At 42.1% G+C, this 13,432-nt stretch overlaps 2 protein-coding genes and 1 non-coding gene across 5 annotated transcripts in view; 2 read left to right on the top strand and 1 right to left on the bottom strand.

The window, feature by feature from the left end:
- Kif2c (kinesin family member 2C) overlaps nt 1-13,432 on the top strand; it is a 61,519-nt gene that overhangs the window by 1,212 nt on the left and 46,875 nt on the right. The window lies entirely within an intron of this gene.
- The window catches only part of Armh1 (armadillo like helical domain containing 1), a 52,249-nt gene that overhangs the window by 31,518 nt on the left and 7,299 nt on the right, over nt 1-13,432 (top strand). The gene's annotated exons all lie outside the window — the stretch shown is intronic.
- LOC141425324 (small nucleolar RNA SNORA52) lies at nt 8,027-8,132 on the bottom strand. Its single transcript, XR_012450388.1, has one exon. It is a non-coding gene; the product is annotated as a small nucleolar RNA SNORA52 (small nucleolar RNA).

The raw sequence follows: 13,432 nt of genomic DNA, 5'->3' as shown, positions 1-13,432 counted from the left end.
TGCCATGACTTTATATACCATATATGGATATATATATATATAGGTGTAAGTAAATCTCTCTCTGGTTCAGATTTCTCCCTGAAGTCTCCATGTGGATGTATAACAGACACCTCAAACTTATGGCTACAGAAGAACTCATTTTTCTCTCAAAAACTGTTCTTCCTCCTCCTTTTCTCTATCAACCCAATTACTCAAAGAAAACCTGTAAGACTAACAGTAGATTACCTTCTTTCTCTCACCCCCACCCAATCCTATCCTTACCACATTTTCTAGGCTCCATCTCCATTCCCTTCTCTGCCCCCACTGTCATTACTCTAGTCTAACCCGCCATTCTCATAATTTATCTTTCTGGTTCCATTCTAGCCCCCTTTAATCTACTCTCCCACTACAGCCAGAATGATCATTTTAAAAAATATAAATTAGGGCTGGACACCAGTGGCTCATGCCTGTAATCCTAGCTACTCAGCAGACAGAGATCAGGAGGGATGAGGTTTGAAGCCAGCCTGAGCAAATAGTTCATGAGACCCTATCTCGAAAAATACCCAACACAAAAAAGGTCTGGTGGAGTGGCTCAAAGTGTAGGCTCTGAGTTCAAACCCCAGTACCAAAAAATATATAAGTATATATTTATTTATATATTTATATGTATTTTTATATTAAATATGTGCATTTATGTTTATAAATATATTTTATATTTTTTTATATTTATATATATAAATTAGGGGCTGGGTATATAGCTCAGTGATAAAATATATGCTTGACATGTGCAAAGCCCTGGGTTCAGTTCCCAGCATCAAATATGTATACAGCACCAAGACTGAAATCCAGACATCTGTCATGGCCTACATGGGAACTTATTCCCCCAGACCGCAGATTAATAAATGCAGACATCAACTCTTAGGAGAGGCTTTCCCACCTACCACCTGCCTCAGTTTTTCGCCATCATATCATATCATCTACCCAGTTTTTTCAGCCCAGATGTCCAGTGATAGTCCTGATACCAAACGGGAGGCTGTGCGTCTTAAGTAACCCCTTGTTTCTTGAAAGTTCTTAAGGGCAAGGAAGAGGGTATGGAGAAAGAAGAAGAGGAAATTTGGAGATGATAAAGCCTCTACAGCAGAGGGTAGATCTTCCAGTTGCCTATTGCTTGTAAGAAACTACCCAAATTTAGTGCCACAAAACTACCACTTTTTTTGTGTGTGTGATGCTGTTTATCAGACTCAGGGCCTTGCACATAGTAGGCAGTACTTTACTACTGAGCTACATCCCCAGCCTTTGCTTTTTTGAGACAGGGTCTTGCTTAGCTCAGACTGGCTTCAATCTTGTGATCTTCCTGCCTCTGCCTCCCAAGTGCTGGGATTACAAGCATGTACTACCACACCCAGCTATGCTACCACAGTTTTATTAAATTCACATATTCTGCTCAACAGGAATTGGAGGAGGGCACAGCAGACATGTACCATCTCTGCTCCATCATGTATGGACCCTCATCCAGGAAGACAGCTGGGGCCACAGCTGGCACTAGAGTGAGGCTAGTGAGAATCAGGACCAAGTTTTTCCTTTTGCTTCAGGCTTCAGTATGGTTCCACATAGCACTCATACTCATCCTGTCTTCTTCACATTGAGATAGGTTGTTTGTCGTGAATTTTGGGGTGCTGGTGAGGTGGCTCAAGTGGTAGAGCACCTGCCTAGCAAGTATGAGGCCCTGAGTGCAAATATCAAGGTAGCAACAGTAACAAAAGTGCATTAAAACAGTATTTATTTTGACTTCTGAGTTTCTTGCCTTCCCTCCCTCCCTAAAATTTTCATGCATCTGAGGCAAGTTCTGGCCTTGAGTAATACAAGGCAACTGGAATTATTTGTGGGTTTAGAGGTAGGACTCAGCTGGGACTATCAGTTAGCACCTACATGTAGCATCTCCATGAAGCCTTGGCTTCTCAAAGTTTAGTGGCTAGGTCCCGAAAGGGGTTGCCAAGAGCAATCTTGTAAGACATTCTAGTCTGAAGCTGCATGGCTTTTTTTGACCCAGTCTCCTAAGTCAAGCAGCATCATTTCCTGCTCAGGTTCAAGGTAAACACATAGACCCCACACTTCAATGGGAAGAGTGTCAAATAGTTTCATGGCCAAGTTTTAAAACCACTATAGTGGGATGTGTCAGACCTGGAAGAATCAAGTGACCATGGCTTTATTTCCAAGTGGGTAGGTTTCTCTTCTTTTTTCTCCTCTTTCTCAACATTTTAATGCAGTTTCCTTAGGTTATGTTTGTCTGCCAGAGCAGGATTCATAAAATGAAATCTCCTTCACACCTGTGCAGGTGCCCCAAAAGGAGGGGTGAGAAGCACTATGTGCAATGCCATTTGGAGATGCCCTGCTTTCTTGTCCCCCACAGGAGATTCTGGTTATCCATTCTTCTTATCAAATTCTTCACTTAGAAGGAGAAATAACCAGGGAAAGGGTACTGGTTCCTCACTATCCCCTAATGTCTTAGGGTTTTGGTCATTGACTTAAGATTTTAGAATTTCTTTCAATGATGATTCCATTTGACATAAGTGAGCCAAAATTAGAATTGAGAGAAGACTTCTCCAAAGTGGTCCTGCCTGGAATTTATCTCCATTATAATTGCTTTGAAGTGAAAAATGGCAGCTTCCTCCCAGGGAAGATTGCTGTTCCAGGAATTAGTGGCAGGCAGGGACTTAATCAGAACTAGCAGTCTAAAGCTGCATGAGTAGTTGTTCATTGGTCTCCTCTCCCTAGAGAAGAGAAATTTCAAAGCCATAGAAAAAAATTTTTGAAGAAATTAATTAATTCTGTTGGGAATTTAAAGTGTGTGGGGTGGTGTAGATATATTAGTATTTTTTATGAATAAATTATTATCTTAGAACCCTGAAAATTACTATGTGTGTCTTAATTAGGAGCAGACTAATTCATTGCAAATTAATTTGCCAAATGAATGCTTGCCAAAAATCAATTGGCCAAATGATTAGTTTGCCAATTTGGCCAATTTACCAAATTACCAATTTGCTGAAAATATGTTTCTTTAAATATTTGTAAAGTTTATGGCAGTTCATATTGGTCATATTAGTAGGGACTAAGAGAGCCGGGAGAAGCCAGACCTTCAGTTCTTATGGGGTTCAGACACTCCTGTGCACCTTGGCACCCCCTTTCTGCCTTTTATTGACCCCTTTGTCTCTCTTTCCCTGCCCTGCTTTCTCCCCATACCCTCTTCTCTAGGATGGACAGTCTAACCCATGCAGTATAGTGACCTCCAGCAAGTCCCTTCTGCAGATTCCCTCTCCCAGCCCCTGCTCCCTGCCGCTACAGAGAGCTAGAGTAGAAACAAATGAATGTTCCTTAAAATGCTGCTATGAAGATGAAATGAAAGCATCATATTCAAATTTTGCACAGACCAAGAGAATACATTAAAATCAGTCCATCTTTATTAGCTTACCTATTGCTATATTTTAAACTACCCTAAAACTTAGTAGCTAAAAACAGTAAGCATTTATTATCTCACAGTTTTTGCAAGTCAGGAATCTGAGAACAGCTTAATTGAGTAGTTCTGGTTCACGGTCTTTTGTGAGGTTGCCCTGATCAAGCTGTCACCTAAGGCAGTCATAATTTCAGTTTGATTAGGTATAGTGCATCTGCTCCCAATGTGACTCACAGGGTAATGCAGGGTTATGAGCAGGAGGCCTCAGTTATTCACCACGTGGACCTCTAGATAGGATTGCTTGAGTGTCCTTAAACATGGCAGCTGACTTCTCTCAGAGAGAATAGTCCAAAACAACAAGGAAGGGTCGGGGTGTGGCTTAGCCTTAGAGTACCTGCCTAGCAAGTACAAGGCCCTCAAAAGAACAAGAAGGAAGCCCTGATAGATCTTATCAGAAGTTGCACACTGTGGGCTGGCGGAATGGCTCAAGTGGTAGAGTGCCTGCCTAGCAAGCTTGAGGTCCTGAGTTAAAACCCCCTAGTACAGAAAGAGGGAGAGAGAGAGAGAGAGAGAAAAGAAGGAAAGAAAGAAAGGAAGAAAGGAAGAAAAAGAAAGAAAGTACTGTTACTTCTGCTTTATTCTATCAATTGGAAGCCAATTACTAAGTCCAGCTCCCACTCATGGGAAATTAGGCTCTACCCCTTGAAAGGAAGCATGCTAAAAACTTGGTGGACATATTGGGAAACCACCATACTATCTAATAATTGCTGAAGCAGGAAGAGGTTGTGCACACTGGGCACTCAGGAGGCTGAGGGAGGAGGATCATGAGATCAAGGCCAGGTTGGGCTACACAGAAAGATCCTATCTAAAAAAAAAAAAAAAAAATTGGACTGGGATTTAGCTCAGTGGTGGAGTACTTGCCTAGCAAGTACAAGAGATGGCGGGAGGGTGGGGAGTGGGGAGGAATTTAACCAACATATATAAAAAATGCTTTTAACTTTTATGAATTTGGAAAATGGACTGTTCATGAATTTAGAAAATGGTTATTTGGAGAATTAAAAATGTGTCTGATCGACACATTAGAACCTGGAATTCACTTGACTTGCTAGTAAAATGATCATGTTGAAAGTTGGAAAGGAAGTTGAAAGTATGGCTCATCAGCACCAAAGTACAAAAGCAGCGCTAAAGGCTGAGCAAGCTACTGCAGTGACATAGTGGAACCCTCCGGAAATGTTTGATACAGGGAAATAGTGACCCTAGGTGACAAACAGGACAGAACACATGGACAAGTATGAATGTGGGACACCTCTTTCCCTGCCCCGTAGAGGCCTGGAAAGACTCTGGCAGCAGGAAAGAATCTCATTGTTAATTTTCCTTAGGTTCTGGTTTTTTAAGTTACTGTGGTTCCAAATTCTAAAAAGTATGCTTTATTTAGAAATTAATAATGGGTGGGGAGGTGGCCTAAACAATGTATACACATGTGAGTAAATATAAAACAAAATAAAATTTAAAAATTTAAATTAAAAAAAATCAATCACAGGGCTGGTGGATTGGCTCAAATGGTAGAGTGCCTGCCTAGCAAGCACAAAGCCTTGAGTTCATATCCCAGTGCTGCCAAAAAAGAAAGAAAGAAAAAAGAAATTAATCACAGATTTGGCTTACATCTTTCTTTTTCATAAAAACACTTGTTTAAATTGAGGTGAGATTCATATAACATAAAATTAACCAAATTAAGATGAACAATTCAGTGCAGTTAGTACATTCCCAGTGTCATGCAACTACAGACTCTTCTCCCAACACATCTTCAGTCCTCCAAAAGGAAACCAGGTGCCCACTAAACCGTCACTCCTTACCTCCCCTCAGCTCCTGGCAGTCGCCAATCTTCATTCTCTATGAATTTACTTATTCTGGACATTTCATATAAATGGGATTATACAATGTGTGGCTTTGTGTCTAGCTTCTTTTACTTAGCATAATGTTTTCAAAGTTTGTCCACATTGTAGCATTTTTCGTTATTTTGTTTCTTTTATGGCTATTCATTGCCTAGATAGACATTGTATAGATATACCATAATTTGTGTACCCATTTATCCATTAGTGGCCATTTGGGCTGTTTCCACCTTTTGGCTCTTGTGAATAATGCTGCTATGAAAATGTACTTACATGTATTTGAACACCTACTTTCTTTTGTGTGTCTGCCTAGGAGCGGAATTGCTAAGTGATGGGGCAGTTTAACTTGTTGAGGATCACACCAAACCATTTTCCACCAAAAGACTGTACATTCCCACCAGCAATATATGAGGCTTCCCAATTCCTTTTCTTTTTCTTCTCTTTTCTTTTCTTTTTAGAGATGAGTTCTCCCTATGTAGTGCATCTGGCCCCAAAATTCTTAGGCAAAGGCAGTCCTGCCTCAGCCTCCCAAGTAGCTGGGACTGCAGGTGCATGCAACCAAACCTAGCTGAGGGTTTCAGTTTCTCCATGTCCTCACCAACACTGGATATTGTCTGGGGATGTTTTAGTTACAGCCATCCCAGTAGGTGTGATCTGTATTTCTCTGATGAATAAGGATGCTAAATATCTTTTTATGTGCTTGTTTCCTTCTTTGTGTATTTCTTCTTTGGGAAACGTCTATTCAAGTCCTTTTTCCATTTTTTAAAATTTACATTGTTTATCTCTTTGTTGCTGAATTGTAAGTGCTCTCTGGATAATAAACCAGATATTTGATTTCTTTCATTCTGCAAGATGTCTTTTTTACTTTTTTTTTTTTTTTTTTGGCAGTGCTAGGGATTGAACCCAGGGCTTCATGCATGCTAGGCAAGCATTCTACCACTGAACTACACCCCAAGCCCCATCTTTTTACTTTCTTTTATGGTTGACTTTTAAATGATTTAAGTTTCTCATTCATTTATTTACTTATTAAACAACAGTGAGCATGAGGCTGAATGCTGAACATATAGCGAGGAATGGAATAAAGCCCCTGTTCTCATAGAGCTTTGTAACAGCAGTAATAATTATAGTACTAACTAGTAATTGCCAAGAGTGACTGAAAATGACTATGTGCCAAGCAGTGTTCTAAGCTCTTTTTTATTATTGTTGTTTTTGTTTCTTTGAGACAAAACAAAGAAACAAAACAAAGAAACAAGGCCCAGGCTGGCCTCGAACTCATGATCCTCTTGCCCCAGCCTCCCAAGTACTGAGATTACAGGTGTACACCATGACATCCAACTTATTCTAAGATCTTTAATCATTTTATGCAATCCCCAGAATAACTCTATGAAGTAACATTGTTTTCATCTCCAGTTTATATATGAGGAAACTGAGGCACACATCAATTAAACAATTTGTTCGAAGTCTCGAAATGATAAGTAGGAAAGGTATGGATCAAGCCCAAGTAATCTGGCTCCTAGAACCATCTCCTCCCCACCACACCATCCTAACCCTACAGAATTAAGAGAACAGTGACCAGTTTTGAGAAACAGACAAATCTTAGAACAGACAACATCATTAATATTACAGTAACCCAGTTTTTTTGTTTTTGTTTTTGTTTTGGTGGTTCCAGGGTTTGAACTCAGGGCCTTGTACTTTCTAGACAGCTGCTCTACCACTTGAGCCAGGCCTCCATTCCCAAATAACCCACATTTTTTAAACTATGTTTTCTTAGCTTATCCCTCTCACAGAATTAAATACCATAACATCTCATTTTTTAAAGCTACAACTTTTGTCTCATAAGTGCTGGGCCTTTGCTTTGCTTCTTTGAGCCAATATGGGCAGTAGTTTCAACTTTCCCACTGTGGAAGAGGCCACCTGACCTGTGTGACTTCATTGAACACCAGCAAGGCTCTGACACTAAAGGAGAGGTTTACATAAAAATCTGCTATTTTTGGGGGTGGTGGTGGATAGAAATGGGGTTTAAACTCAGGATGTCATACTTGCAAAGCAGGTGCTCTACCACTTGAGCCACACCTCCAGTCCATTTAGCTGTAGTCATTTTAGAGATGGTGTCTGGTGAACTATTTGCCCAGGCTTACCTCCAACCACAGTCCTCCTGATCTCAGCCTTAAGTAGCTAGGATTATAGGTATGAGCTACCAGCACTTGGCTTGCTGACTGTTTTTAAAAGATGCAGTGTATACCCAAAATTATATGAGTACTTCAACTGTAATACTTCATTCAGCATTTAAAGAGTTTTATAAGACAGTCTTCCAGTGGTTTTTAAGTAGAAAATCTGGGAAATTGTTTCTAATTTCTAATTTCCCATGCCCTCACAGCATCTGTATCCTGCTCCTACGCTGCCTTCCCCTTTGCAGTGATGTTTGACTCAGATCTCTGAGCAAGTTCACCAGTGCCCCAACTGGTTGAACTGGACAGAACTTTCCCAGAAGAGCAGATAAGAGGGAAAGACACACAGTTACCACAGCAATACATATACCACCATAGTTCATAATGTTAATTACTCTGCGGCCTGGCTTAAAACAAAATAGGGCTAATGGGGTGGCTCAAGTGGTAGAGCACCTGCCTAGCCAGTGTGAGGCCCTGAGTTCAAACCCCAGTGCTACCAAAAATATTTTTTCAATGAATTTATTTATTTTCCCTGCTCCTTGTGTCCAAAGGTCTTGCTGAACTGGGAGAGGCCTCTAGAATGCTCTGATCCACAAGCGAAGCCTGGCAGACCACAGGCTGACCAGCAAGGATTAGAACAGACCATTTTTTTTGTGTCTGAGATAGGGTCATCCTATGCTGCCCAGGATTACCTTGAACTCCTGGCCTCAAGTGATCCTCCTACCTCAGCCTCCCAAGTAGCTGAGACTATAGGCTTGCACTGAAATGAACTTAAAAAGTATTTTTTTTTTTTTAGTGTTTTAACATTGGGTTTGAACAGGATGTGGTGAAAGGTATTGGAATTCATAGGAGTCAGAGAGAGAATATAATTGGTTAGGAAGATGCCTGATGTAGTCTTACAATGCAACCTGCCAAATGTATTTTTTTTTATTGTTGTGCTGGGTGGTGGTACATTGTGGCATTTACAGAAGTTCTTACAATATATCAAATATACCATACCTGAATTCACTCCTTCCTTCATTCTCCTTTATGCCCCCGCCCCCCATTCCTGGAATAGTTTCAACAGGTATCATTTTTACATTTACTGTGTACATACATGTGTATACAGTATTTGCACCATATTTACCTCCTACACCCTTTCCTCACCTCCTCCCACCCTCCCATTGCTACCACTGCCCCCTTTTCCCCCGCAGAACCTGTTCCACCTTCCTGTTCTCTGATTCTGTAGAAGAAAAAAAAAAAATAGCTACACAGGGAGTTCCCTTGTGACATTTCCATGTATATAATAACTCCATGTATTATAACTCGAATTGGTTCATCTCCTCTATTTTTCTTCATTCTACATTAGTCCCTTTATTATGGCAATTTTAACGGGTTTAAAAATGCTATATTCATTCTTGTATAGAGAGTATTCTTACTGCTGCCCTACTGGAAAAGGAAGCAAACTTCAATGGACGTGAACTTCTCACATGTGGCCAGTAGGTGGCAGTCTTGTCTGGAAGTACAGTTCAAACAGGGTGGTTTTCCAAGATTTTTTTTTTGGGGGGGGAGGAGTACTGTGGTTTGAACTCAGGGCTTCATGCTTACAAAGCAGGTGCTCTACCGCTTGAGCCACGCCTCTGGCCATTTCCTTCTGGTTATTTTGGAGATGAGAGCTCAGGAACTACTTGCCCAGGCTGGCCTCAAGCTGCAGTCCTCTTGATCTCAGCCTCCCAAGTAGTTAGGATTACAGACATGAGCCATGGGTCCCCAGCTTACAGAACTTTTTTTTTTTTTTTTTTTTAACCATAAAACAGTCCTCATCAGTTCTGTGAGCACCTTGGAAATAGCAGTTTGTGTATGCAAGTTTTAAACATACTCTCTTCCTCTGAAGGTTTGATCATTTTAGTCTATAAAATGATAGCTGGGGGCTGGGATGTAGCTCGGTGGTACAGCGCTTGCCTAGCATGCGTGAGGCCCTGGGTTCGATCCCAGCACCAAAAAAAAAAAGAAAAGACAAAAAAAAAAACCTCTCCCCCTAAAATGATAGCTGGGCCAGACACCAGTGGCTCATGCCTGTAATCCTACCTATTCAGGAGGCAGAGATCAGGAGGATCACTATTTGAGACCAGCCAGGCAAATAGTTTGTGAGACCCTATCTCAAAAATAACCAATATAAAAAAGGACTGGTGGAGTAGCTCAAGTGGTAGAGCACCTGCCTAGCAAGCATGAAGCCCTGAGTTCAAGCCTCACTAGCACCAAAAAAAAAAAAAAAAAAACATGATGGCTAGGGTATGGCTCAAGTGGTAGAGTGCCTGCCTAGCAAACACAAGCTCCTGAGTTCAAACCTGAGTAAGAGACAATAGACAAATTAACAACGGAGAAACAAATTTTATTATGTGCCTCAACACAAGCCACACACATACACTACTGAAGCTGGAGGGCAGGACAAGATAGCTGATCCTTACAATGAACTAAAAAATGGTATAGGAGCTTGTACTTCTGGAAGGAAAGGGAAATGACTGCAGGTCATGGATGGTTGAGGGAAGGAGGCAGATGAAGTCCCGCAAACAAGAGCTGCCTGTAATATTCTCTATCTTGGCCAGGTTTCAGACCCCCCAATCTCTTCTACTGTGAAAAGATCTGTCCTAGGCAAAAAGGGGGGTGTCAGACTGGAAAGCCTGTTTACATCCACTGGCTGTTTACTTCAGTAATGTAGATTTCTTTTCTAAACATAAGTTTACAAAAGGGCAGCCTTAAAGTCATTCCCCACTTATGCAAAGGTCTGCAGTTTCTCTGAATAACCACCTCTAATAGTGCCACAAACATATATGTGGGGTGGGATATTTTACTCTCCTACACATGGAATATGGCCTTTGGTGTTAAGCCCCCTTCTACCAAAGGAATACAGAATACTAAGCCTACTGCTGCACCTCTGTCTCCTGATGAGTGATTGCCTGGACAAGTCATTTATGCTCAGTTTCATCTGTTCAGTGAGAGGTTAGCAGGTGATCACCAAGGATTCTTCTGATGCTGACAAACTGTGGATTCCATGATTCCTCTTTGGAAGGAATCTTTCCTCTTGTACTAAAGTTTCCATGGAGTGTGAGTGCACGCACCTTGCAGCTGCTGTGTATCACTGCTTTGTCACTAGCACTGTTCCCTGCACCTGTTCAATCAGCATTGGCCAGTAAAGAAGCACAGCCCCCACAGAACTGTTCTCAGTGTCATGGAACAGGCACTCTCAAATGCTCAAACACTAGGCTGCAGGCATGACTCAAGTGGTAGAGTGCCTGTCTAGCAAAAGCAAGGCACTGAGTGCTGAGTTTAAACCAGAGTACTAACAAGACACAAGAAAAAACCTCAAACCCTGCTCTCATCCTCCTCCCCTTTTTCCAATGCTAAAGAATTGAACCCAGTGCCTTGCATATGCTAGGCAAACACTCTACCTCTGGGCTACATCCTCAACCCAACTCCCTCCTCCTTGAATACTTTCTTTTCTTCCTTGCCAGGCTCCATACTCTCCTGGCTTCTTCCTACTTCTCGGAAACTACTTCTCAGTTTTTGCACATTTCTATCCCTCCACCAGACCCTTAGGTGTGGATTTTTTCCTCTCTGAATCTGACCCAGGTCCTCTTCTCTTCCTTTGCTGTCCGTGGTACCTCACCCACTCCCACAGTTTTAATTGCCACCTATCATGATAGAATCAATAGTAGCCAGCCTCTCTAACTTGCACTGGGTGCTACATTCTGTCCCTCCCTCCACCGCCCCCCAGTGCTGGGGACTGAAGCAAGGGCCTGTGCATGCTCAGTAAGCACTCTAACACTGAGCTACACACAAAGGCCCAGAGTCATTCTTAATTACCAAGGTAATGCCACAGGCAACATTACTACTCTCATTCTGTGTGTGTAGGACAGAGTGGTTGAGTGACTTCTCTACAGGTCAGATTACTCTCCTGAGCTCCACACCCATGTCATCATAAGCCCTTGGATGTCACCAGTCATGTTTAGAATTGGACTCCTGATATTTCAGCTCCAAAGCATTCCTTCTACAAAGTCCCAATTTCAGTGCAAATTACTGAGCCACCCAGACTAGAAATGCAGGTAATTATCATCTATTCCTACTTCCCACTCTCAACTAACTTCTCTCAAGACCAATTGTCTTACTCCATTTTGTGTTGCTCTAACAAGATACCTGAGGCTGAGTACTTTAGGAAGAAAAGATGTTGAACCAGGCATAGTGGCACCCGTCTCTAATCCCAGCACTCAGGAGGCTGAGAGGCAGGAGATTCACGAGTTTGAGACCAACATGAGCTACACAGCAAGACCTTCATCACATAGTGGGAGTGTGTGCAAGAGACAGAAATCACATGGTGAGAAAGGAAGAAAAAGAGTACAGGGGGGGCCAGCCTTGCTCTTCTATATCCTGTTCTCACAGGAGCAGATTAGTTCCCAACCCCTCCATTAATCACATAATGACCCAATCACTTCCCACTAGATCCTACCTCTTTTTCTTTTTTTTTTTTTTTTTTTTGACAGTACTGGGGGTTTGAACTCAGGACCTCACACTTGCTAGGCAAGCTCTCTACCACTTGAGCCATGACACTTTTTGTATTGTGTATTTTCAAGATAGGATCCCCAGATCCTCCTGACACCTATCTCCCCAGTAGTTAGGATTTCATTAGCATTGGCTAGGCCCCACCTCTTAAAGGTCCCACTACCTTTTCAGTACTGTTACTCAGAAATTAAGCCTCAGCATGAGTTGCTTTTTCTTGTTGTTGTTGTCTTCCTGGGGCTTGAACTCAGGGCCTTCACCTGGAGCCACTCCACCAGCCCTATTTTTGTGAAGGACTTTTTGAGATAGGGTCTCATGAACTATACCCAGGTTGGCTTCAAATCACAATCCTCCTAATTTCTGCCTTCTGAGTAGCTAGGATTACAGGCATGAGCCACTGGCACCAGCAAGAGTTTTATTTGCATTGGATTTTTTTTTTTTTCTTTTGGCAGGACTGGGGATTGAACTCAGGACTTTGCACTTGCCAAAGCCCAGGCACTCTACCACTTGAACCTCCAGTCCTCAACATGAGTTTCAGAGAGGACAAACCACATTCAAACTTTAGTACCAGTCAATTCTGATTCCTCAGTATCATTCATACATGGTCCCTCTTGTCTATTCTGTTTTTACTGCTGTAATGCAGGTCTTCATGTTTCTCACCTACTCTGACCTCTAAAACAATCTCCATCTTCCTATATGGTGCACACATAGTCTATTTTCCTAGTTCATCAACCAGAATGGAGGTGCTAGAGTTTAATGGTGAAGAACATGGATTTCAAAATCAGTCATTCTCCACACTCCCAACACCCTCCCTCCACCGCTCCCCAGTGCTGGAGACTGAAGCAAGGGCCTGTGCATGCTCAGTAAGCACTCTAACACTGAGCTACACACAAAGGCCCAGAGTCATTCTTAATTAGCTGTTTGCTCTTGGACAAGTGCTCACCCTTCCTGAGTTCTACTTTCCTATGTGAAAAATGAGAAAATGCCTGCTTATAGGTTTATAGTTTTCAGCCCTTGCAAAGACCTTCAGAAGTGGGGTTGGCCTACCTTCCCAAGCTCAGCTCTCACTCTATACCCCACACACCCCATATCCCAGTCAGACCTCCCTTGCTTGCCTGACCACAAGGCACTATCACACATAGCACATACCACATTCCAGCCTCTCCCTTTTCCCCATAGCTTTGTCAACTCAGGTGTCACCTTCTCCAAGGAAACCTCCTGATTCTCCATCCCTCATACCCGTTTCAAGGCCATCAACCAACCTGACTTCCTTTGTTTTACCATGGCTCTTTTAACACTACATCACAAACACCTCTTTCTCTGTTGTTATCCCACATTAAGCTGTGATGTTCCTGAAGGCAGTGTTTGTATCTTCGTCCTCTTCATAGCCTTAGCAAAGAGACTGGCACAGA

Source organism: Castor canadensis, chromosome 7, assembly GCF_047511655.1.
Source record: "Castor canadensis chromosome 7, mCasCan1.hap1v2, whole genome shotgun sequence".
NCBI classification, from domain to species: domain Eukaryota; kingdom Metazoa; phylum Chordata; class Mammalia; order Rodentia; family Castoridae; genus Castor; species Castor canadensis.
Note: the sequence above shows the minus strand (reverse complement) of the source record. Positions and strands in the feature narration are given on the sequence as shown.